A 24,185-nucleotide genomic window follows, 5' to 3' on the forward strand; every position below is an offset into this window, starting at 1 on the left:
CCGGAGTACGAGATTGTCCGGATAGAAGATGGTGTAGGGAGGGTTTACATAGAGTGGCTGCAATTTGCTGACCATTCTGGCCGATGTAACGTGCACTAAAAAAGCAGTCTTGATGGTTAATCAGTGGCCGGATCAATTATGCAAAGGCTCAAAGTGTGCACACAATAAAGCATGCTGAATGGCCTGGGAGGAAATGTATGTTGCAAACCGTTGAGGATCCTAGCCACAAAAGGTGCCTTGAACAAAGAAGATTGAAACAAACAGGAGAAACTGAGAATGGGGAGCAGTTAGAGCACTAATGTTCCTAGATAAACACCATGCAACAAATGTATCCTCGCGTGCTGGCGTATACCCACTTGGTGGAGGTACTCCTGGCTGTCAGAATAACATCACATACTTTGTGAGGAAGTTTGAAAACTGTCAGCTGTTAAAGGTTGGTCTTCAAACATAAAGGTGAAGGGTGTGCAGGTTCGAGTGTAGGACCCTCCCGTTGCTGCAAAAGAAGGTTCTCTCAATGAGACAGCCTGATCAGGGGATCGATCATTCAAGTCCAGAAGCGGGTTCATAGAAAGCCGAAGGCCTGTGTCTTCACTGGAGTCCGTACTCCTCAAAGTACAGCGGCGGAGGCCTCGGCTGCTACCTGCTGTGTCCTCAGCCAAAATGTTGGAACCCCTGTCAGCATGTCAGCTCTCGGAAGAGGGAGCAACATGTCATGGGCACTGACGTGTGCGGCAGGGCTTTCTTTTAAGATGACGAATGCATGTTACTCGGTAGAGTGTGTACCTGCTAGGCTTAGGGTCTAGAAAACAAATGCTTTGAATGATGATAATACTTAACAGAGTGTGCAAGATGGTTATATTATTTTTAAAGCAGTTAGGTTTTACTTACACCAACAAAAATAACAGCAACGCAGCACATGAAACTTCCATTCAGCTGTTCATAGAGCAATGTGTTAGAAGCAGCATTACAAGGTCATTCAAACCATGAAAGAGCAACTTTAGAGGCATTTTTCCACACATTTGCTTACCGTTCATACATGCTTCTAACGGAGGCATGGTTTGTTCTATGATAGAGATACGTCAGACTTAACAACTTCCACAAACATTTCCAAAGAGAATTATTGATGAGAAAGTTGTAAACAGATCGACAAATTTGGGAGAGGAAGACAAGAGGACTGATTGCTTGTGGGAAATGCTAGTGTCAAACTGCAAGCTTCAAATGTATTCAGTGGCATGATATGAATTGGCGTAAAATAATTAGGGACAACACTACTCACACACCAATATAATAACTGTAAAGCTGCTAATATTTTCAATATAGGCTGTAGGTATGGTTTAAGCTAATTCATTACCAATATTATGGAAGTGCAATAAAAAATATGTTTTTGGTTTTTCTAATGTTCTTTTTATTTGATAGTATGAGTGCTAGAATTATTATTATATATTTGCCATATTCTGATACACAAGGTTTTTATGTGCAGATTGTCCATATTGCCTATTCTATTATTATTATTTAAAAACACCAATAGTTGTGATGTTGACTGCTTTCAGGTTGAGGCTTCACACATCTACAAAGACTCCTTTCAGATAAGACCTTCTCTGGAAGGACTCTCTGACTCATAAAAGTCAGGATCAAGATGAGCATGATTCATTGCAGGGAAGTGTGAGATACGCCTGTCTTTTTTCCTATTCTCTGAAGGTAGTGTAGGAACAAAGTTTCCCTTAGAGTTATGTGAATCTTTGTGGATGTGCCCTGCAATTTGGGAGTTCACAACACAGTGCAGTAGGTCCCTGCTGACCACTCGTGGTGCAAAAGACACACAATTGATGGATGGAATGCAGAACAAATCAAAACATTCACCCCCAGTCAGGAGATCTGGGTTAAATCCATCATTCTTTTGCTCACCATGCCACCCCAGTTTAGACCTGGCCATATGCAAATCAGTCATGACCTTGTGCCTCATGGGAACAGTCCAGCCCAAACTGCCAAGCCAGGTCCTCCCTGGACCGGAAACAAGCATCCGAGGACAGGTTTCGGGGTTACATGGGTCCCGAGCTCTCCATGCCACTGGAGTGAAGCTTTCCTGGATGATGAGGGTTGATGCTTGTTTCCAGTCCGTGGAGGACCTGACCTGGCAGTTCGAGCTGGATTGTTCCCATTGGGCGCAGGGTCAAGACTGATTTGCATATGGCTGGGTCCAAACTGGAATGGCATGGTGAGCAAAAAAATGATGGGAGTTAGGCCCAGAGCTCTGTACTGGGGTGAATGTATTACATTGTTCAGCATTCTGTCCATCAACTGTTCTTTTTGCATCTGACCACTCGTTGTGGGATGAACCAATTTCACTCTGGTGGGAACTGTCACACGGGTCTGCTTGAGACCATTAAAAATGATAATCAGCCCCTGACCCTTGTTACTGGCACTAGAGAGCTTGAACCCAAAAGGATGGGAACCCCTTGGAGCGGAGGACTAGGACACAAGGCACAGTTACTCAGTAAAGTAATTGTAGCTATAGCCTGTTCTGTGAATCATTCAGTTAAGCATTTTTCATAAGCAAAGTAAAGGTATGGGTTAGACGATCAGTTGCTGCTTTGCAGGCCAATAGATGACTTCTGAGTTTACATACCCTCACACTACCTCACTGAGAAGCCTGCAACTGCTTGCCATTGCTACAATTGAGAGTGAAGTGTTATAGGGATTGTACATAGCTCAGTTTGCACAGCCAAAGGTTCACTGTACCCCTTTACATCAGAGGTACATTACCACAGGCCTCAGGCCCAATTGCCACTGCTTGCCCAGTGGCCACCGAAACAGGGTCTGACACAAGACACACTAAAAACATGAAACCAAGAACTCCGTCAATCTGAAGAACTTCTATTTATTGACAACCAATGTATATTTATTGGTAAAGATCGTTTAGAAAAAAACTTTATTCATCATTGTAACAACAAACATTGACAAAAGAAATGTGCTATTCTCAAGGCACAGAGACCTGGCTATCAGGTGATTTTACAGAAGCCTAAAGCCCTTGCATTTCGTAAGCTGCCACAAGACTCACACCTTCCGCGACAACAGCATGATCAATCCTTGTATCCATAACTACTTTGTCATATATATACATTATACCCCTCATTTCAATATGATCATTAGGCTCGTCCAAATCCTGGAGAATTCAGTATCCCAAAGTCCATGTTTATTTTAAATTCCTCATAGGATATTGAAAGGGGGAGGCGCAACACATTTCCACAGGTGTTTGCCTCTGGAAACATAGACATTTCAACTTGGCCATCGCATGCATGTAGAAACTCTATTGATGGTTGAGGATTAAAGCCAAGTGGTGGAACTGTGTTAGCGCCAGTCACAAAACACAGAATGTCCTTTAATTTGGCTTCACATGCAAGCTCTAAAAAATTAAATATATATATATGAGTCAAACTAGATAAATTGTGATTACAGCAAAGATTGTGATTGTTTTTTATTTCATCTGCTAAATGAATACTTCAGTAATGGTTGACATGTGAATAATAAAACCAATGATGATTTGCTGTGCTTCATTTCACCAAAAACTCATCAATTCGAGATTATCTGTTGTTAACAACAGATAACATTTCAAGATCTGGTGTCAGACTATTTTACCATTTCCACAATCCTGCTCGCCTTACTCTCCCTTTAATAGAAGTCTTCCCATTGTTCAACATGGAGTAAGCATAGATATTCCATGTTGGTAGACCTGCATCTGACACTCTCTCTGAGTCTTCACGCACACACACCACTGTTTATACAAACAATGCCGATAAGCCAATAACCTTATCTTAAAGGCTTGGGGCTGGAGGTAGCTGCAATCTCCACTGTGCAAAGGCTTTACTCTTTTAGAGACCCACACAGCAGACCCAATCATGCTCTATATCGATTTGTATTACTTTTCCTTGATGCAGTACATGAAGCATCATTCTAATGGGGTAGCTACCATTTTACTCCCAGGACACTACAATTAAGCTTTAACAACATTAATAATATACATATCGTGCAAAATAAAGATTGAAATAAAGCAGGCATAGACTTCACAATTTTGGATGCATTGTCCTTTTGTTCTTATTATAGATTTTACTCTGTGCAAATAAAACGGGTTAGTATGTCCCTCATTAACTCTCTTTCTCTACAGTATCATTCGGAAGTCTTTGACACCATGTTTGTCATAATAGGCTGGTTTAAATTATGTTTTCAACAGATGTGTCTCATCAATAGTTGAGCTATAACATAATGAAACAATTTCCCTTGCCTTCACAATCTTGGAGGTAATCTCTCCAGTAAGCAATGATGTGTTCTTCCTGTAACCGATGGTTACTGCCTAATGAACTGAATTTAATGGTAAACATGGCATTAATGATATCAGTGGTGATTTCGTGCTCCATCCAAATGAATGCCTCTTCAAAAAGTTGTTTATGAATTTCCATGGCCTGAAGTACTCCCAGAGTTTTTAACCCCTCCTTTAATCTGCAATAAAGAAAAAAGAATACCTAACCATAAATAATCAGACTATTGGTCAAACTATAATGTAAAAGTTATTATAAAATTAATATATGTCTATGATGCATCTAAAGGTCCATCAGTGCCCTATGTTCAAGCTGTTCATAAAAAGTTCTGTCCAAAAACAAAAATCTGAAGCTAGCTGTTGGAAAACACTGACAAAGGCAAATTCTCTTTCTCCTGGGGTCTTGTGATGAATTCCTAGCAGCAAGGTAGCACACGACTTGCAGCTTTTCTTAAAAAAACGTAACCAAACCCAGCAAGTACATTATTAGAGGGCAAACAGTTCATTTTCGGAGCTTTTTGGATGCCAATTTTTGACTTTAAACTGTTGACCCGGTGGAGTGTGTGAATGGGACCTTAGAGACTGTGCTTGGACTTTTAGCAAGGCCTAGCCAACCCTGCATAATAAATTGTTATTTTATGCATTGGATTAAAAGAGCACCTGGTCAAGGTGATTTGTAGCTCTTGATGTCTGCAGGCTTCACGCTCACATCAACCGTGGAAGTTCACTGGAAGGTAGGGGGCTAGAGGTGGCAGTAGATGTCAAAGAATAGATTTTGACTCTTAATTCTGGGTGAATCTGTACTCCATAGACCATCTACTTTATGAGGAGTACAAAGGGTTGCCTTTCCAAATATTTTTTTCAACAAACTGTAAAAATATTATATAGAATGATGAAAACTAAAATATAGTCAAGGTAACCCTATACAGCCAATTGCAAATTTACTATTCTTAGGTATGCATCGAATTACCTAGACAACATCCAATTATTGATTTTTTTGCAGTTGGATAAAAAAAAAATCGTTAGATTGATAGAACACCTTACAGAGTTTGCTAAGCAAATGTTTGAGGCAAACAAGCACTGCGATACCGATAGCAAATTCTGTTTTAAACATTAGAGAATGGCCTCAATAAACACTTATTAGGGCAAATGCACAAATCATTGGCAGCAAAACAATAGTCACAATTTGTGACCATTACATTTATGATTTCAGACCTATATGTTGATTTTTAAAATGTCCTGGTGGATACATTCAAAAACGTTGAGGAAATGTGTGGCCTGCTGATCAAGTTTTTATTCACCGGGCTGCCATTACTTTTCTATCCCACGCATATGCAAGCCCTGAATCTGTTACATTTTTAGAACTCCTTTTGGGCTGCCAAGACGTGAATATGAGAAGTCCAATTCCTCTGACGTTCTGCTGTTTATGCTGATGCCCATTGTGACTATGAAGGGAAGGTAGCTGTTGCTTAATTTTAGTGCAATTTCTATTTGGGGAAGTTGGGGAGGTGGGAAGGCCTTTACCATTTTATTTCTTCCTGTTTGTTTTCTCTATTTTGATTTGTGTTGCATGGGCTGAACCTATGGGAATGTTGGGATTCCTGTAACTTTTGTTAGCCTTCTATTTATGCCCCCTGGAGGAAGGACAGCACAAGTTGTATTGTAAAATGCCAATAAAAAACTGAAACAAACTAAATTTAAAATATATTTGAGCACCATGATGTGCTTGATTTCACATTCTGTCATTGGGACATTTCACACAGTGTGAATATGTATGATGCCATTAGGGTGAACAGTGATTTACAGTAATTACTTTTTAAAAATGGACATACATGTATTGCAAAGTAAAAATGATATTGTTTTATAATGCATATGCACATAAATAGCACTGTACCTAACTAGTGAAGGAACAGTCCTCCCCACAATGTACCAATTGATGAAATCTTCCAATAGTTTTTTTTGTCATTCAGAGATTTTAATGGACGCAAGCAACCTGCTACGCTGAGAATTGTGCTGTGTTTTTGAATCAATCCTTGAAGAGTTTCAAGAGACGAAGCATCCTCTATCTATGGAAAAATTAAGATTATGATATTCTGATTAAATAGAAACAAAAAACATTTTAACTTAACAAAAAAAACTGTAATTAAACCATGATGATGCAGAATATTTTGCCTTGGCCATCTGCTAAATAAACATATTTGTTCAGTAAGTTTAATGTTTATAAAAGTTTAACAGTCAATGGACTAAAACAGTATCAACTGCTGCTGTAGTTAACACCACTGTAGTTTTACACTAGCTACACTCTCTCCCTGAATGGAACACCAACTGTAAAAGAGTGGGAGAGAATTAGACAAAGATGACTAGCAAAATGGCCTAATGTACCTGAACGTGTTTGGCACTGAGTATATTAATCCAGAATACAGATATTTAGGTCCTCTCCTATATCACATTGTTTGCAGAAACATGGTCAGGAAGGCCCCATCTATTACGTTATTAGTCAGTGTTGAAATGGGGCAACTACAAGTGGTAGTTGGTATGACTGTAGTTATGTGCCTGAAACTTTGTCTTCTTGTAATATGAAGACTCTGACATATCAAGAACATATCACATACTTTTGATTTGGTAGTATCACTAAGAAATATAGATCAAAATTTTGTTAACAGTATGACGTTCTTGATTGATCGCTGATACAAGAATGTGGATTTGTGCATGTCAGTTGAGAGAGTAGCAAATACGTAGAGGTTGCTTTGGAAACTTTAAAAAGGTGTGGAGGCACGGGAATAGACATTCAGGATTGACCCAATTCCATATCAAATAGATGAGTGTAATTTCTTTTCATATTCATTTATAGTACATGTGGCAATTATACATAAATCCAAGATACATAAGTAACTATTAACCACAAAATTAGACCCAAATCATTTGCATGTTTTTGCCTAATAGACCCTCAACTACGTGAAAACCAAATAAGAAAAATTGATAAAGATTCCTCAGCACAGATGTTTAGTATCTATTGCTTACCTCTTGCAACATGTCTCGTGTATCTGGATCTACCACATCTACCAAACTGCAATTCACATTTTTTTCATCAGAAACTAAACATCGATACAAAACAGGAGACACAAAATTTGGAGCAGGCCCCCCGTGAACTAGGGAAACAGCCAGGGCTTGGCCAGCAAGGTAATAGTCATCATTTCGCATACCTTAAACAAGAAAAAAGAAATTAAACGTAAAGTGTTCTGCTTATCTATAAAACATTTATTATACATCTCAAACTAAATTTATTGCATAAAATCTAGAAAACATATTATCCAAGAATCCACGTCCCGATTCACAAAGGTACTTACGTGCAGTAAAGTCAAGTATGCAGAGTCTCGGCATATGTGGAGAAGCCTTTGCACTCGGGGCTTAATCACTGTACTTGGGACACAGTCTCCATACTCGGTGCAGAATCTACACAGTTCACAGTGCGGAAATTCGGCCCGAGTACAAGACTCCGCACTCTTAACAGTACCTTTATAAATCAGGACCACAATATATTTAAGACAGACTAAGATATTTAGACAGATGGCCTGATTACGAGTTTACCCGTTACTTTACGCACCTGATAAATAATTTTACCACAGGGTACATTAAATATTGGTTGTGAAAAATAACACTTATTGCTAGTTTGTGGCGAATAGCATGCAGATCTTGGTGTTTAAAGCACCAAAATCTGCATGATACAGTAAATACCCTGTTTTTCTCTACCATTATCTTTTGACAGGTTTCGCATGCCAAAATTTATCGAAGGTTGAGTTTTTTTTAACATCCTATAATGATCAAATGCAAGATCCTGAAGAAAGACCGCTCCACCCGCCCCACTCGCCAGCATCCACAAAAGCTCCCTCCGCATGACAACCACTGACTTGGACGACGCCTCGCCCCCATGTAACACATCCACTTCCAGACCAACCCCAGAATAACGCTCCATGGAACCCTCGCCTACAGACTGCCTGGCTCCATTCACCAATGTCATTGCTGACCTAATCACATTCCATGCACTCGCCTCCACAGACTACATACTACTTAGAGAACTAAACTTCCACCTGGATAACCACCACGACCCCAACACCACCGCCCACCTTGAGAACCTCAGCAACATAGGACTGAAGCAACTTGTCTCTGCCCCCACTCACACAGCAGTACACAAACTTGACCCTGTCTTCGCAGGAGGAAATAGCATCTTCCTCTGTCACATCACGGAACTGCTCTGGGCTGACCACCATTGCATCCACTTCTCCTTTAGAAAACCCACAACACACAAGCACACGCATCGCCTCCCATGCAGAATCTGGAGCAAAGTCTCAGAAGAACACATCACCTCCGCTTTCACCTGCACTCCATCCCTAACTATGACAGATGCCAACACTGTGGCAAGCAACCTCCACCAATGGATCGCCAACTGAACAAACACACTCGCTCCCCTCCAGAAGACTACAAGACGACACAACAAGAAAGCAAAGTGGTTCACCGCAGCACTCCAAGAATCTAAGCACGCCTGCCGACGACTGGAAAAGACATGGAGAAACAGCAAAACTCTGGAAAAACACACCACCTACAAAACAGCCACCACGGCATACCGCCAACTCATTAAATCCACAAAGAATTTCCTCCAAGACAGAATTCTCTGCAACACCCACAACTCCAAGGATCTCTTCTCCATCATACAGGAATTTGCCAACCCCAACAGCGAAACAACAGAAGCCCGCCACTCCCAAGACCTCTGCAACAGACTCAGCTCCTTCTTTCACCTCAAGATCAAGACGCTCTATTACAACTTGGACGGCCAAGACCTCTGCACTGCCTCAACCCCCACCCCCAGCAATGCCACCCAACAGATTCTACTTACTTTGACCCCACTCTCGACAGAGGACACCATAAACAACATGAAGAACATCCACTCCGGAGCACCTTCAGACCCCTGCCTGCCACACATCTTACACAGGGCTGCCAAAGCCATCGCATCCGAGCTACGTTGAACCATCAACTGCTCCATCGTGACTGTCACATTCACCAACAAATCGAAGCGCACCTAAGTCAACCCCCTCCTAATGAAATCCTCCGCAGACCCGACAGACCGGAAGAACTTCAGGCCCATGTTGGTGCTCCCTTTCGCAGCCAAGGTCATCGGAAAGGCCATCAACACCCAGATAACATACTTCATTCAAGCCACCAACATCCTAGACATCTCCCAAACTGGATTCCGCAGCAACCACATCACCAAGACCACCCTCTAAACCGCAACAGATGACATCCGCGCACTCCTTGACCAAGACCAAACTGCAGCCCTCATCTGCCTGGACCTATCCGCAGCGTTCGACACTGTCTCCCAATGCACACTAATTACCAGACTCCACGACGCCGGCAACCAAGGAAAGGCCCTAGACTGGATACGCTCATTCCTCATGGGCAGAACACAGAGAATAAGACTTCTTTCTTTCCTTTCAGAACCGACCAAGACCAGATGCGGAGTACCCCAAGGATCCTGCCTCAGCCCCACCATCTTCAAAGTCTACATGGCCCCCCTCGCAAGCATCATCCGAAACCATGAGTTCAACATCGTCTCCTACGCTGATGACACCCAACCCATGCTCTCCCTCACCAAGGAACCCAACATCACCAGGCACAATAAGGGATGAAAGCTGGCAAAGTTATATTCCTTGGAGGATGATTGTTGGGGACATGTCTTAATAACCCAGTTTAATTGTCTCCACCTCGTGCTTATATATGTAGTACCTGATTAAAAGGTACAACTCATTCCTGCCCAAAGAGATTTACAACAGTGTGTTTAACCAGGAATAGAATATTACATGCCATTTTTGGACCTTCCAGATGTTTCTTTCTTTAAGCGGCAGCATAATCCGAACTTAACCATAATTAAGTTGCTGTACCCAAAAAGTTCTGCTTTCTCAACACTCCTACAAGATGTCTTGATGGGCTCCAGTGGAGGAAAAAGTCTATCTTAAGAACTTTTTTTTTTAAGATCTGCATCTACAATGGACTGGAAGACTTTAATTTTTACGTACAAGAACTCCTACCGTTATAACCCAACCAGTGTCTGAAGTCTCATGTATCAAACTAACCCACACAGTGGTTTATTTCCTTTGATATTCGGGCCTAAGCAGGATGCATCTGTACAGTGTGGGTGATTATTTCATACACACTGCTGCACCAGAGCATCAACTAAGATTACCTAATGCAGAATCTCTAAAGTTAGCCATTATTTGAAGTACTTGTCAGGGGAATTTTCTCTAAATTGATAACAGTAACTACAGCAGGAAAACCTTAGCCCCTCATTTAATGCAAAGCAAACATAAAATATATAATGGAGTACATGCTAGCAAGGTTGTTTTACAGGCTGCAAGGGATATATTCAGTGGGTGAAATTGAAACCAGTCTGCTCTTGCTGCATAAATGAATAGTATAGTGCAGTATTCCCTTCACTATTCCACTTTTAGTTAAAATTCTTTGAGAATGTCTGATCAGTGGTATCAAACAAACGTTGAAGGAGTCAGTAAGTAATATAATATAAACATTATTTACACTTCAAATAATTATTCTTTCCCTCCTCTAGAATTTGAGCAGTTTAGGAAGGTTGGAACATAATAAATTTACGGTACCTTGGGCATCACAACTGAGTGTCTTGCTGTTTTCGGGTCCCTCAAAGAGTTTGCTGTGTTGTAAATGATGCATTAACAATCGCAAAAATTCCCGTGTTGGACCACCAAAATCAACAGCTCCTTCAGAGTTACCAGAGGAATCAGTAAACATAACAGATATACGGTTGATTGCTTTATAGGTTTTGCGAAGGAAGCCACGACGTGCTCCATCCCAAATATTTCGCCGATTTATGTTGAACTTGGATGTCTTTTCACAGTCAATTTGTAAAGCAAGGTTTAATAGTAGATCCTTCAAAGTTATGTCATCGCTCTCACTGAAATACAGGAAATAAAGCTAAGCTATCAAATGTATCAGTTCAAAATTAAACGTATATATTCGGAATTAAACCTTATAAAATTACCTTTCGTGTGCCTCATTTTGTTCAGCAATATTGATATTTGAGGTATCAAACTCTTCATCGTCAGGGATGTGCACATTATCAACCAACAGTTCAGTGTAACATCTAAAACAGGAAGAATATTGTCAACTATTACTATGTTAAAAAAACACAACCAATGTATCATCCTATTGCTTCCTGTTACAAGTCAACCTTATACATGACTTATAGGGCTACATGCATGAAAGTTAGAAATAGCCATTTTATAATTGTGATTCGCTGTGAATCACAATTAGGAAATCGCTATTCCTAAATGGACGTCTTTTGAGTTTAATCACTGGTTTGTAGTGGGTTGAGGTAGGTCGCAATTTGCAGCCCATTAGGAATCGTTGCCATCACAGGGATGGTGGCCTGCTGGGGTCAGCAGACAACCATGTCTGTGATTGCATTCAAATAAAGAAACTATTTTTTGTGCCTAAACGCAGCCCATTTTCCTTGAAGGAAAACATGATGAGTTTAAAAAAGAAATAAATGAAACCTGGAAGTTTCAGTTTTTAAGAGCAGGCCAGTGCTAATGTTTTTGCCACCGTATTTCAGTCGCAAAACGTTTGTACATACCATTCCAATTTCGTATTAGGAAGGGATGCCCTCCTCATGCCCCTTCCTAATACAGAATAACAGAACCCAAATTGCCATTCTATAAAAGCATTTTGGAGGACGCAAATGGCCCGACTCTGTGAATTGGGTTGTTTGTGACTACATATACATGTTCCTAGGTTTGGATTACTGACGTTTTACCAAATTAAGCAACAATCATCACTAGAGAACTCATTATCTAATTTGTTCACACTAGGTGTGATCTTGTAACCAACCTGAGAATGTTTAATGATTAATTATGCTTAATTGTGTAAGCCAATTACTTTAGACTTGTAGAAATTGCCAGTCTTGTCTTTGCCCTCCACATTTATTTAGCATAGTAGTGCAGATTACAATTTTACCATCAATGCATTTTAATAGACAGAACATGGGTTAGTGGCAGCATATAGTTAAGATTCATACAATATGTAAAACAAGAACAAACTACTAGCGCCATGCCACACACCAAGGGTGTTATACTTCAGAAGTACATACCTGTGGTACTCCATATTGACTACTAGGCACCTAGACATTTGGTTTTACATCTTTTAAATTGAGAATTTTGTAATTCTGTCTCATGCTAAGATGCCATGGCCACCACACTACATTATGCCGCACAACTACTGCTTGGGATTGTACATTTTACATTGTTGTATTCCTGCATAATTTAAGTGACTGCTGTACATACCATTACCTGCCTTGATAAACAGATTTTTTTTTCTTTAAAGTATTTGACCACTTCAGATGCATTGTACATTAACTGCATGATCCAATAGCCTTACATCACGGGAAATAGCAGGGAAAACAGTTCTTCATGGTCCTGCATTACTGGGCTGGTCATGACAAAACTTGCAAGAGAATAACTTTTTTTATGAAAGCCAAATACTTTCGAAATTATATGACAATATTTAAAAAACAAGCAAATTTATAATTGAATATCTGGGTTGAGAAAAGCAGTACCGATAATGGTCATCAAATCCTTCGCTAATGACAGTGGGAGAGGGCGAAATCTGAATTGTATGTTCTTCTGTCGTGTTCGCAGAAATTGGATTTGTTGTAATGTTGTCGACTTTCAATGGATCTGAACTACTCAGGTATTCTGTTTCAGCAGAATTATTGCTGAAAGGTTCTTCACTTTCCAGCCACATCACCATCTCCGTTTTTTCATCTATGCCTTTATCCTATAAAAACATCAATGGCACATCAAATGAATCTTGATGAAGATATCCAAGAAATGCTAGTAATCAAACAATTTATAAATAGCCAGTGTGTAGTAGCCAGGCAAGAACTACTCCTTGAGGACAGCATCACACAAGCATTTCCAGTGTTCACTGGCAGCTTACCATACACAAATCCTACTGCTATAAGGTGATTTAAACTGCCTACAAGATCATCCATAGCACAACTCCATATTTTTCAAATATAAATTCTGACATTACATGTGTAATACAACTCTCAGCTGAAGGCACTTACCATTTGCAATTTACACCTTGTGCAATAAGCAGCTCCAATAACTTTAATTGGAACATTGAAGTTAAACATATTAGGGAAATAACTATATATATGTGATTCCTGACATCACACGGTAACCTAATCTTGTCACTGTGTATTTATTTGCTAATACTGTATAGCTGCATACCTAATCTACCTCATATCACTGTAAATTGTCCTGCTATTCAAATTGTATCGTTAACCTACCTCATGTAATTAAGTGCTCTGATACCCAAGGGTCACGTTCGCGCTATATAAAACTCTTTAAATAAATAAATAAATAAAAATAAATTCACCTCTGCATCTTATACACACATACAGACATTAACTCACTCACAAACTCCGTCTAGGCAATCACTTGTTCACATTTGTTGGCAGTCACTCCATATAGAGTAAGAGAGAACCGCATAGGCTGGTGATACATAGCAATATGAATAGAGTTAGATATTGGACTATACAGTTTAATGCCCAAATTAAAACAAAGTGGATCATATTGAATTATGTTATAAAGTAAAGTTGTATATTCCTATCTAAATATTAAGTAATGTTCCTCCTTTTTATTTTCGGTAACAACATAGGGCCAGATGTAGGTGGCCAAATACTGAGCGGTAACGCATAAATTCGCAGAATTTCTGCGTTACCGACTGGTATTTGGCTGAGTGCAATGTAGGTAAGTTGAAACCTACTTGCAAAATAAGGAATCGCATAATAGCGATTCCTTATTTTGCTCTTGCATTTAAGGAATCGGAAATATCGATTCCTTAAATGCAATGTACGTAGCACTAAAAATAGTGCACTTCAGCCTTAAGGAATCGCTAATGTATGTGCGCCACATGTGCACACATGCAAGTTTCAGGGGTGCAACAGGGTGTCATTTGGACACACTGGCACCCTTGAAATAGCTCCCGCTATTACAGATTCGGTAATACCGAATCGCTAATAGTGAAAATCTTCTTATTCAGTCCCATGGGCCTCCTAGCCCATAGGAATGAATGGGTAGGTATTCCTTAATAACGAATCTCAATTACCGATTCGTTATTGAGGAAAGTTAAGGAATCGCTAATATTTTAGCGATTCCTACCTACATTCCATTTAGTGAGTCCTTAATAGCGATTCGGTAGAAATCGCTATTAAGGACTCGCTAAATTGAAGTTACCTACATCTGCCCCCTAGTACAGTATTTTACTTCCGGCTTTAGATAGATATTGCTACGCTATAAAAATTTTTTTTTATCTAACTGCACTAGAAAGAAGATGCAATATGAAAAATATTATGGGAAGATGAAAATGCATGCACATGTATTAATAGACCTGTTTCCTATACCTTTCAAAAGAAACCACAGAGCATACTTTATGCAAGTATTACTTACAGTCACCTGTGAATCAGGAAGTTGAAGAATTTGCCTTGATGGTTGTAAATAGACTGATTTCTGTTTGAAGAGTTTTGAGATTATAAGACCTGACAGACTCTGTTTGTCCAGTAGCAATGGCTGCACTAATTTGTTATGGCATGACATCAGAAGTTTTATGCTATAAAAACATAAAGTGGCGTGTTAGTTTAACTACACATGAACTTTAAAATTATACATTTCAACATATCTCAAAATATCACAAATGTTCAATCTGCATCACTCAGAATATCATCCATGAAGGAAAAAGTAAACCTGTTTGTCAATAAGCTGACCAACTTTTATCAATGCTGACAAACTGTTATACCTGTCAGCCTTAGAGTGGTCTTCCCCCAGACTTTTTGCTTATTTACATCCACTTTTTAATTATTGTTTTTGTTGGACTTAGGACTCTGACCACTGCTGACCAGTGCTTAAATGTGCCTGTGCTTCTGCCATAAACCTGGTTTATCCACAATTGGTATTTTTAATGTACTTGTAGGTGCATTGTAAAATGGTATTCCATATACCCAGGGCCTGCAAATTAAATGCTGCTAGTGGGCCTATAGCACTGATTGTGCAACCCACTCAAGTAGCCTATCAGACCTGTCTTAGGCCTGCCACTGCAGGACTTGTGTGTGCTGTTTCCTGCCACTCCGACTTGACATTTAAAATCAAAGCCTTAAATTTCCCTTTTATTACAAATATGTCACCCCTAAGATAGGTCCTAGGTAGCCCATAGACCTGTAACAAAACTCTGTCAGAAGAACTGCTGTGAGGCTTCAAGGACTGTCACTATTCTGGACTACTGATCTTGAAAACCTGCTTTTCTGCTGTGCTGCCCTTCTGCCTGCTGCTAACTGGCCCTGCCGAGTGACAGCTGGACTCTGCCTTGCGACCAAAGTGTTCTCCAAGTGCTTATTTGATTTCCTCCTGTTGCTTGCGACTCAGCGATATCAAAGTCTATAATCTTGCTCCTGTGCCTGGTCCATTGGAAGTGGACCCAGATACTTGCTCCAGAGAAACAATGCATCCATTGCTTGTATGAAGCAGAACCTGATGCATCGTAACTGTGACAGGAGTTGAATCGGCACATTGCTTCAGAACCAATGCAACGCCTGTGCAAACTGATGTTCGGAACATCGCACTCAAAACCAACGCATCTAGTTTTTGGCACTTCGTCTTCGGAACCGACGCATCGCCACCCTTTGGGAATCAACATGCCGCTCCCCTGCGCTCCGCATCTCGCTGTTGCACCTAGGATCAAAGTACTATGTTCACTGGACCTGCTTGGCTCTTGTCCCTGGTCTCTGATCTATCACGTCGGCCTGAACTGTTGACTTTGCCCCAGTCCAGCGTGACCAGATAACCCAAATTAGTGCATATTGCTTGTAAAGACTAGTCCTCTTTTTATTCTTTATAAATTCATAACTCCACTTCTACTCTTTCAATTTATGTTGGTTTGTTCTAGATTAATTTATAATATTATTGCCTGTTTTGCTAAACCTATGTGGAGTATTTCTGTTGTGTTTTCATAGTGTTATTGTGTGTTGTGTAGCACAAATACTGTACACGATAACTATTTTGATTTGCCAAGCTACCAGAGGTTGAGCACAGGTAATCTTTTAGTGTGTATCTGAGATACCCTTAATAGGATTGTGGTTCCTGCTTAGACATGGTGCATGTCTTTGCCAACTAGAGACACGGGGTCTTATTTATACGTCCCTTGCGGCACAACTGCGCTGCCGGAGCATCACTTTTGTGACCTTACAGAGGCGCCATGTTCAGATCTAGTTGTATGAGACCATTAGAAGCCACTTTACATGGATTTTCATGGCTTCGTAGATATGGAGTAAAGCAAAGAAGCGCAAGTTGCTGACTTGCCTTACTTTGGGTCAAAGAGGCAGTACATTCTCTAGAGCATGCGTAATGAGGAGAAATGTTTACATTTCTCATTTTTTCCACTTTCCATGTGTGCTGCATTCTGCAGCAAACATAGAACAAGGAAAATGCCTCTAATGATTGTTTTTATCCAGGAAAGTGCCCCTTTCTGCACGAAAAACAATCACGCTAATAACGCAGACACCCTTGCACCATGATGCGAGGGTGCCTGCGTTGGTTTATAGCTGTAAATTGTGTGCCGGCGTGGGCTGAAAGGACATGAAATGCACTGTTTCTTGCAAATACGGGTCATTTCCTGCCCTTTCGAATTGGGGTAGGGCAGTGCAGCAAAATGACTTGCGGCACTACCCAACTCCTAAACTTTAAAAATATGCCCCACAGTTTCAAACACCATCCATATATTGGATGGGAGGTAGCGCTGTGGATAAGAATGGAACAGATGGAACTGCTTATCTTTCAGCATTCTAATTGTCACTATATTGATTGTACAATGTGCTATGCTTTTCATTCACGTCAGTGGTCCCGAGTCCTCCAGATCTGAATGTAGTGAAGATACGCATCTATATTTTAGATCACTAGCACAAGTATTAAATTATTTGTACTCCTCCTTTTAAGAATATCACTCCATTAACTATTGTGATCCGTGTAAAAAAGGAGTAATTATTAATTGACACCTGCAGTGAGTTTCTTCCTCCTGTCTATCTGACCATTGACACTCATTACTTCTTAAATTTCTTTGTATCCATATGTTATTTGCCATACACATAACCAAAAATCTCTTAATACATTGAAAGTATATGGCTTTGATTTACAAAATAGATTAAATGCAAGACTGTTACCTAATTAAGTGGAAATAGATAACAATTCCATATACAACTTGCTGATATTTTCAAAATAGTATTGCATAAAAATATGCGAAATGAAAATTGTCTTACTCAATATTGTCAATTTTGGGGCTAAAAGCCACACGGAGTTGGTCCTGCACCTCATAGTTAGTCCATAATTTGTTAAACTCAAATGTTGTGATGATATGTCCACTCTCATAAAGAAATTGCTTTGTTCCTTGCTTCACCACACTCTCATCTTGAGGACCAGATAAAAGAATTACTTCCTTTGTGAATGTAGGAGGCCCACGAAAATGCCTTAAATGCAAAGCCATGTCCAGATGTCAATTATATATTTAGAAATTGAATATAATTCTACACTTTGTACTATATCACAATTCAAGAACCAGTTTCTGTAGATCAGAAAAAAAGAACATTTGATTGGCACAATGGTCCTGAAAGAGCAAAGCGTTCATAAAAGCATAAAATAACAAGTTTAAGATCTTATTTTTAGAACTGTTGCACCACCTCTAGCCTAATCAGGGTGCGTGTTTATTGAGTAAACCATTTTTGGGGAGTTCTTGGGACTGTGCTCATTATCTCTCCCTCTCTCTCTCTCTCTCTCTCTCTCTATATATATATATATATATTTATATATATATACTGTTGGCTGTTGTTAATGTATTGAATGAAAATGCCGTAAATTTAAAATTCACTATGCAATACAGCCAAGAAACAGTTGATTTTCTGGATATTAGAGTAACAGCAAAACATAACAAATTAGAAACAGAAGTCTTCAGAAAAACCACCGCAGGGAACTCAGTCTTACATTCAAGCAGTTGCCACCCTCCTAATTTTAGATGGAGTATACCATTTGGTGAATTCCTCCGGGCTAAGAGGAACTGCAGCACAGAGGAAGCATATGAAAGGAACAAAAAAGAAATGTCAGAAAGGTTTCTTGCTAGAGGGTACCCACAGGGAATGATTAAAAGAGCAGAGAAAAAAGCAGATGACATTAAGAGAGAAGAGGCGCTGTATAAAGCACCTAAGATCAAACAAACGGAGACTGATTCTCCAATCAGACTCATCACTACTTTTAATTCCCAGTCGCATCAATTTCACCAAATAGTCAAGAAGAGATGGGATGTTTTGATCCAAGATAAGGTTTTAAAAGAAAAACTTGGCCCACACCCTGCAATCACGTATAGAAAAGGAACCTCAATTAAAGACATGATTGTCAAGAGTCATTTTTGTAACCAGCAACCTACTTGGCTGGAGAAAATAGGAGGTTTCAATCGTTGTGGAAAGTGCAAAGCATGCAGCCACAGCGAGAGTGTGAAACATGTGATCCTTGAGAGAACTCAAAGAAAATGGTATATTCGCAAGAATATTCAGTGCACTACAGACTATGTTGTTTATGTAATCACTTGCCCTTGTGGCAAGTGGTACATAGGGTCAACTATCTTCCCAGTGAAAAAGAGGATTCTAGAACACTGGCGGGCTATTACTAATAAGGATTTTAGTTATAGCACAGCCAGACATTTCTGCAAAGAACATGATGGCGATTGGACAAAGGCTAAATTCTTTGCCCTTGACACCGTCATTAAGAATCCTAGAGGAGGGGACAGAAACCAAGCTTTACGTAGGTTGGAATCAAAATTTATTTTACAAGCCGGTTGTGTAGCTCCGTTTGGGATGAATAATGATGAAGAAATGCATGTACACCTTTAATCCCCCAATCTGAAATTGGCTGAGATCGGTGCAGCACTGTCCTTTCTGCCTTTAGGAACTCCAGTTTTTTCCTTCTGATTTTTTGAGTTTAGCCTTGATGTTGCTTGTATGCATAGTGATTGAAACCATGTATAAATTAACTATAGTAGAACTTTTTCTTTTTATTGATGGTGATTATAGTCACAATATCAACATGCAGAACCAATGATAAAGAACTGAATTATTTGATCTGTACCCTATTTTTTACCTTATGTCTCTATTTTTGTCTCTCCCTCTTAGAACGGACCCATGAAACCGACATGCAGCACTGTTATTCATAAATAATACGAGCACGGAGATTCAGAGGGTTGTTCTTACCACCTTCTCCTTCTCTCTTTGGTTTATATAGATCACTGGGCCATTTCAATAAGAAATTGAAATTAAGTGCACTCCAAGATTGACACTAGTAGAGCAATTAGAGACTAGTTATGGAGACAATAATGGTACTATACCATAATCTTTCTTTTCTTTCTTTTTTGAGTATGTTTACACTTTGGGTACACACATCTTCTTTGCCTTGTAAAACTACGACCTGATCGTTTGTTATATGTATTAAGAAATGTAAAGAATGAATTGTGAAATGATTTTGATCTATGCGTTTAAAACAAGCTTATATATTTTTGTGAAATTATGACATGGAGTAATTCTTTCGTGTGAAAGTCTTTTGTTTATGTCTTCGGAGGCTCGATATAATGACTGAACTCTGAACCTAAGGTCATGTGACCAAGAGCTTGTTTGCTCGAAACGCGTCTTTGCCCTGTGAAATAAACAAGGATTTCAGGAAACTGGATTCGTGTGGCTCTTTTCTCGCACCAGAAGGAGATTTTGCGAGTTGACTGGGAATATATATATATATATATAGATCTTCGCCATGCATTGACGCACCGCTCAAAGACCAAAGAAGGGCCCGCGAGGGAGGTAAAGAATCCTCTCTGGATGGGAACATCAGGACTGTAGTTTTAAACATACAGGGGTGTGTGCTGGGGCTCACCGGAGGGCTGTAAAACAATGTGTCCTGGAACAAACAGCAGAAATCAACCCACCAAAGGGCGAAAAAGTGCATAAGTTAACTACACCTCCCAGCATGCATGGAGAAGATCAATACAGGCACACCGGAGGACAATTGAAGAATGAAGACATGCGGAATGGAGAAGTAGCTGCAGGAAAATGATTCTCTGCTACGGGCCTCTGACGAGAAGTGCAAATGCTTCGAAACATACGTAAGGCCAAGGACTCGATAACCGGGATGAAAAACTGTGTGTTTTTAAAATAAATAGTCTGTGACTAACCTGATGTGGAGTGCGGCCTCAAATCGGAGAAATCTGTGGGGATATATATATAGACATATATATATAAATATCACAACACAGGAAGAGATATCGAGGATTCAAGTCCGTAAAACAGCAGCTTTATTCAAGTACACAGAGGCAGCATTTCCTTTGAAAGGTTATCTCTTCCTGTGTTGTGGTTTTAAAGGACAGGAGACTCCTTGCCTGTTCAAACGAGGCCGCCCTGCAGGGACGGGGGCTCCTACCAAAGTGGAGAACTGTGCTTGGATATATATCTTGGTCATGTGATCAAGGCCTTTCTGAGGCCGATACGCGTCATGGCGGTGCACGACACACTTTTTGATTAAATATATATGCACTGATTCGACTGGGTCCGCTTCGTCCTTTCTGCAAGCTTGAATGGTGTGACGAAGTTCCTGTATATATATAGTGCAGCCACTGAGGAAGAGCAGCAATTCTGCTCGAAACGCGTATGGCACGCCACATGGGGAGCTTGTGCTAGGCTGGGAACTGAACTGCCAGCGGTGTATTGTGCTGTAACCCCTTCGTAAGAGGCAACTCCTTGAGGACAACCTGTGTGTGAATAATAAAGCGGCTCGTCCGTCCGCGGAGAAGCCCTACCGCTTCTTTAGCGGGTCTTGCGTGCTTGGATTCACGGGCACGTTTATGAACGGAGGGAGCCTCAGCCGCTGGAATATATTGGCGAGGGTTCCAGCACAGATTTCAAGACTTCTCACCCAAACGGGTTTGACATTTTAAACGAACGGAGGCAGTGAGTCCACATGGTGACAAACTACTAGTCCTTTTGAACTACTAAGACCAGAATGCTGTGGTTGACGCCCATTTGGGCGGGACTTATCTACTTTGAATAAATTTAGTTTGAAATCAATCTGCTTCATTTGTCGTGCAGCCACTGAGGAAGAGCAGCAACTCTGCTCGAAACGCGTATGGCACGCCACACGGGGAGCTTGTGCTAGGCTGGGAACTGAACTGCCAGCGGTGTTTTGTGCTGTAACCCCTTCATAAGAGGCAACTCCTTGAGGACACCCTGTGTGTGAGTATATATATATATATATATATATATATATATATAGAGAGAGAGAGAGAGAGAGATATGTCGAGATATATATATATATATAGAGAGAGAGAGGGAGATATATATATAGAGAGAGATATATATATATAGATATATACACTAATATATATAATATATATACACTATTTGTGTGTGTGTGTACATATGAGTATATATATTTAAAACAAATGAATAAGAATCCACAAATTCAAGTGTTTATTTCAATTAAAACAAAAACATGCTGTACGGTAACTATTGCATAGCACCCCATTGCATTTTTGCCAAATGTGCTCCTCTCAAGTAAGCTCTTTTGGTAAATTATCACTGACACAACAAGAAACTCTACATTTGGCAAGTGAGAGATTCTGGGTCTGAGGAAGGAGAGCATCCACCACCCCGGTGGTTTGTAGGCCACACACCCAATTTAAAGTGAAACTCATAGTGAAATTTATTTGAACAAAATTATTTGGGAGACAATGAAGGCAATGAAATAGTATATCATATGTAATCTAACCTCCGAGTATATTTTGGCTGTTGCATCCTTTCACCATTCTGTCTTCCAAAGTTGCGTGTAAAGTGAAATATTGGCGATTGCATCACAGAACTTTGCACACGTGTTTCTGACTGTTCTTGGGCTGACTTAGCAGATTCCATTGGGTTTGAAGAACACCTTCCTCTCGAAAAAACATGTCTTACTTCTTCGTCCACGTCTTGTCCTCTGTTTCTGTATCGTGTATTGTAGTTTGATCTAGATATGCTTAGACTGTTAGTATTGGCATTACTACTTCCTGAAAAGGTTTGATTGGACCTAACATGGGTCTGAGGATTCCTTGGTACATCTAGAGTTTGGCTTATTGCCTCCAAAATTGATGGCTGAGCTAAAAGGCTATCGACAAGGTCACACACTACCTTTGACTCTGCAGCCATCTTTTTAGTGAGATCTGGAAAAAAGAACATATCAGTATGTAATAACACTGTAAAAAACTCATATCATCTGACAAATAACAAGCTAGATAAGGTATGGAAATTACCCCACCCAAAAGGATTTTCCCTGCACGATTTTTGCCAAGTATAATAACCTGGCAAAATTTGAGCAAGAGATAAGTACACATATTTCGAGGTTTGAACATGTAATGTGGTAAAACAAATGGTATTGCCCTCCTTGATTCACCATTCAGAGGCGTGGGACTTAGAAAGATGCAGTTAAACTTCACCCTTCATAAAATAAACACTGCATTCTCAGAATTCCATGTGTAGTTGAAATGTATACATTTAATACAAGAATGAAAATGCAGCCCTCCATCTGTCAAAAAATACGGTAGGGACACCTTTAAGGAATCCACTTTGTTCACATCTTGTTTCCTAGCAAAGCAATTCAGAATCGCTGTAAATAAACCTGAAATAAATATTGAACCTCTGATGTCTGCTAACAATACTCTGTGGAGAACTGTGCTGTACTGCACATTTTGAATTGTCAAACAACTTTTGATGTTATTTGAAAAAAGTCTAAGTAAGCAGTTGCTTCCATTTATTTTTTTCTTTTATATTATTGTGACTTAGGTACGCTGCATATTACTGGAAATGTAGGTAGTAGACAATCACTTGCTTTGAAAAATAAGAAAGAGGAATTACAATGTGAAGAATTGTAACTACTGGCTTTTCAATTGGCTGTATCATAAGTGTCATGGTTCCAAAATTAAGGCTATTTACCCTCTCCACCATATTGTTTAACTGTCATCAGGTTTTTTCATTAGTTTGGCCCTGGCAGAAAGCAAGCATTGCCTTTGTCAATGTGTTGTTTTACGTTTGGCATTTGATATAATATGTAATATACACACATTTAAATGAGCTTACATAATGACAAAGTAACATATCAAGTTAGCATCTATTTCATAGAAACGTGGAGTGGGGTTGCTTGGGAACTACCCAGAGTTCCTTGCTTCCTTTTTTGGCATAAATTATCTGGCACTCTAAGCCTGAAAGGCTATTTTTTTGCCTTATACTGGGTGTTCCCTTGAATCTGGACAAAGCTATACCTTTCTGAGGAGCTGGTATTGTCAGGTACACTATATAGAGGCTGCACTTTGGAATTACCCAGAATTCTCATTTTGCACATATAATACACACACACACATATACATATATATAATCTACTGGCGATAGCCAGTAGGTAGTTATAGTTAGGACCAAACTTTCTACAGGAAAAGCGTATTTTGTTTTACCAATAACTTTGGCGCACCTTGACAAATTTTCGCAAAATGTTTAGAAAAATTCACATTTTGGTTCAGCTGGCGTGTTGAAAGTTTCGTGGTGATCTGTCAAGCGGGTGCCGAGAAAAACAGGGGTCCAAAATGCATTTTCCCAATGTTCTGTCAATAGGGATTTTTCATTTTATGAACACGACTACAGCCCAAAACGCCGAACCGAATTACACCAAATTTAGCAAAAAGCTAGATGTTG

The 24,185-nt window shown here is 39.8% G+C and overlaps 1 pseudogene across 1 annotated transcript; it reads right to left on the minus strand.

Moving 5' to 3' along the window:
- Window positions 1–2,966: 2,966 nt before the first annotated feature.
- LOC146829770 (uncharacterized) lies at window positions 2,967–22,665 on the minus strand (annotated as a pseudogene). Its single transcript, XR_014962295.1, has 10 exons — window positions 22,240–22,665; window positions 17,703–17,909; window positions 14,848–15,007; window positions 12,948–13,168; window positions 11,376–11,477; window positions 10,975–11,288; window positions 7,334–7,515; window positions 6,207–6,378; window positions 4,280–4,494; window positions 2,967–3,403 (listed from the first exon to the last, which is right to left on the minus strand). The product of XR_014962295.1 is annotated as an uncharacterized LOC146829770 (transcript).
- Between the last annotated feature and the right edge of the window lie 1,520 nt (window positions 22,666–24,185).

The sequence above is a fragment of the Triturus cristatus genome, chromosome 5_2 (assembly GCF_964204655.1).
Source record: "Triturus cristatus chromosome 5_2, aTriCri1.1, whole genome shotgun sequence".
Lineage (NCBI taxonomy): Eukaryota > Metazoa > Chordata > Amphibia > Caudata > Salamandridae > Triturus > Triturus cristatus.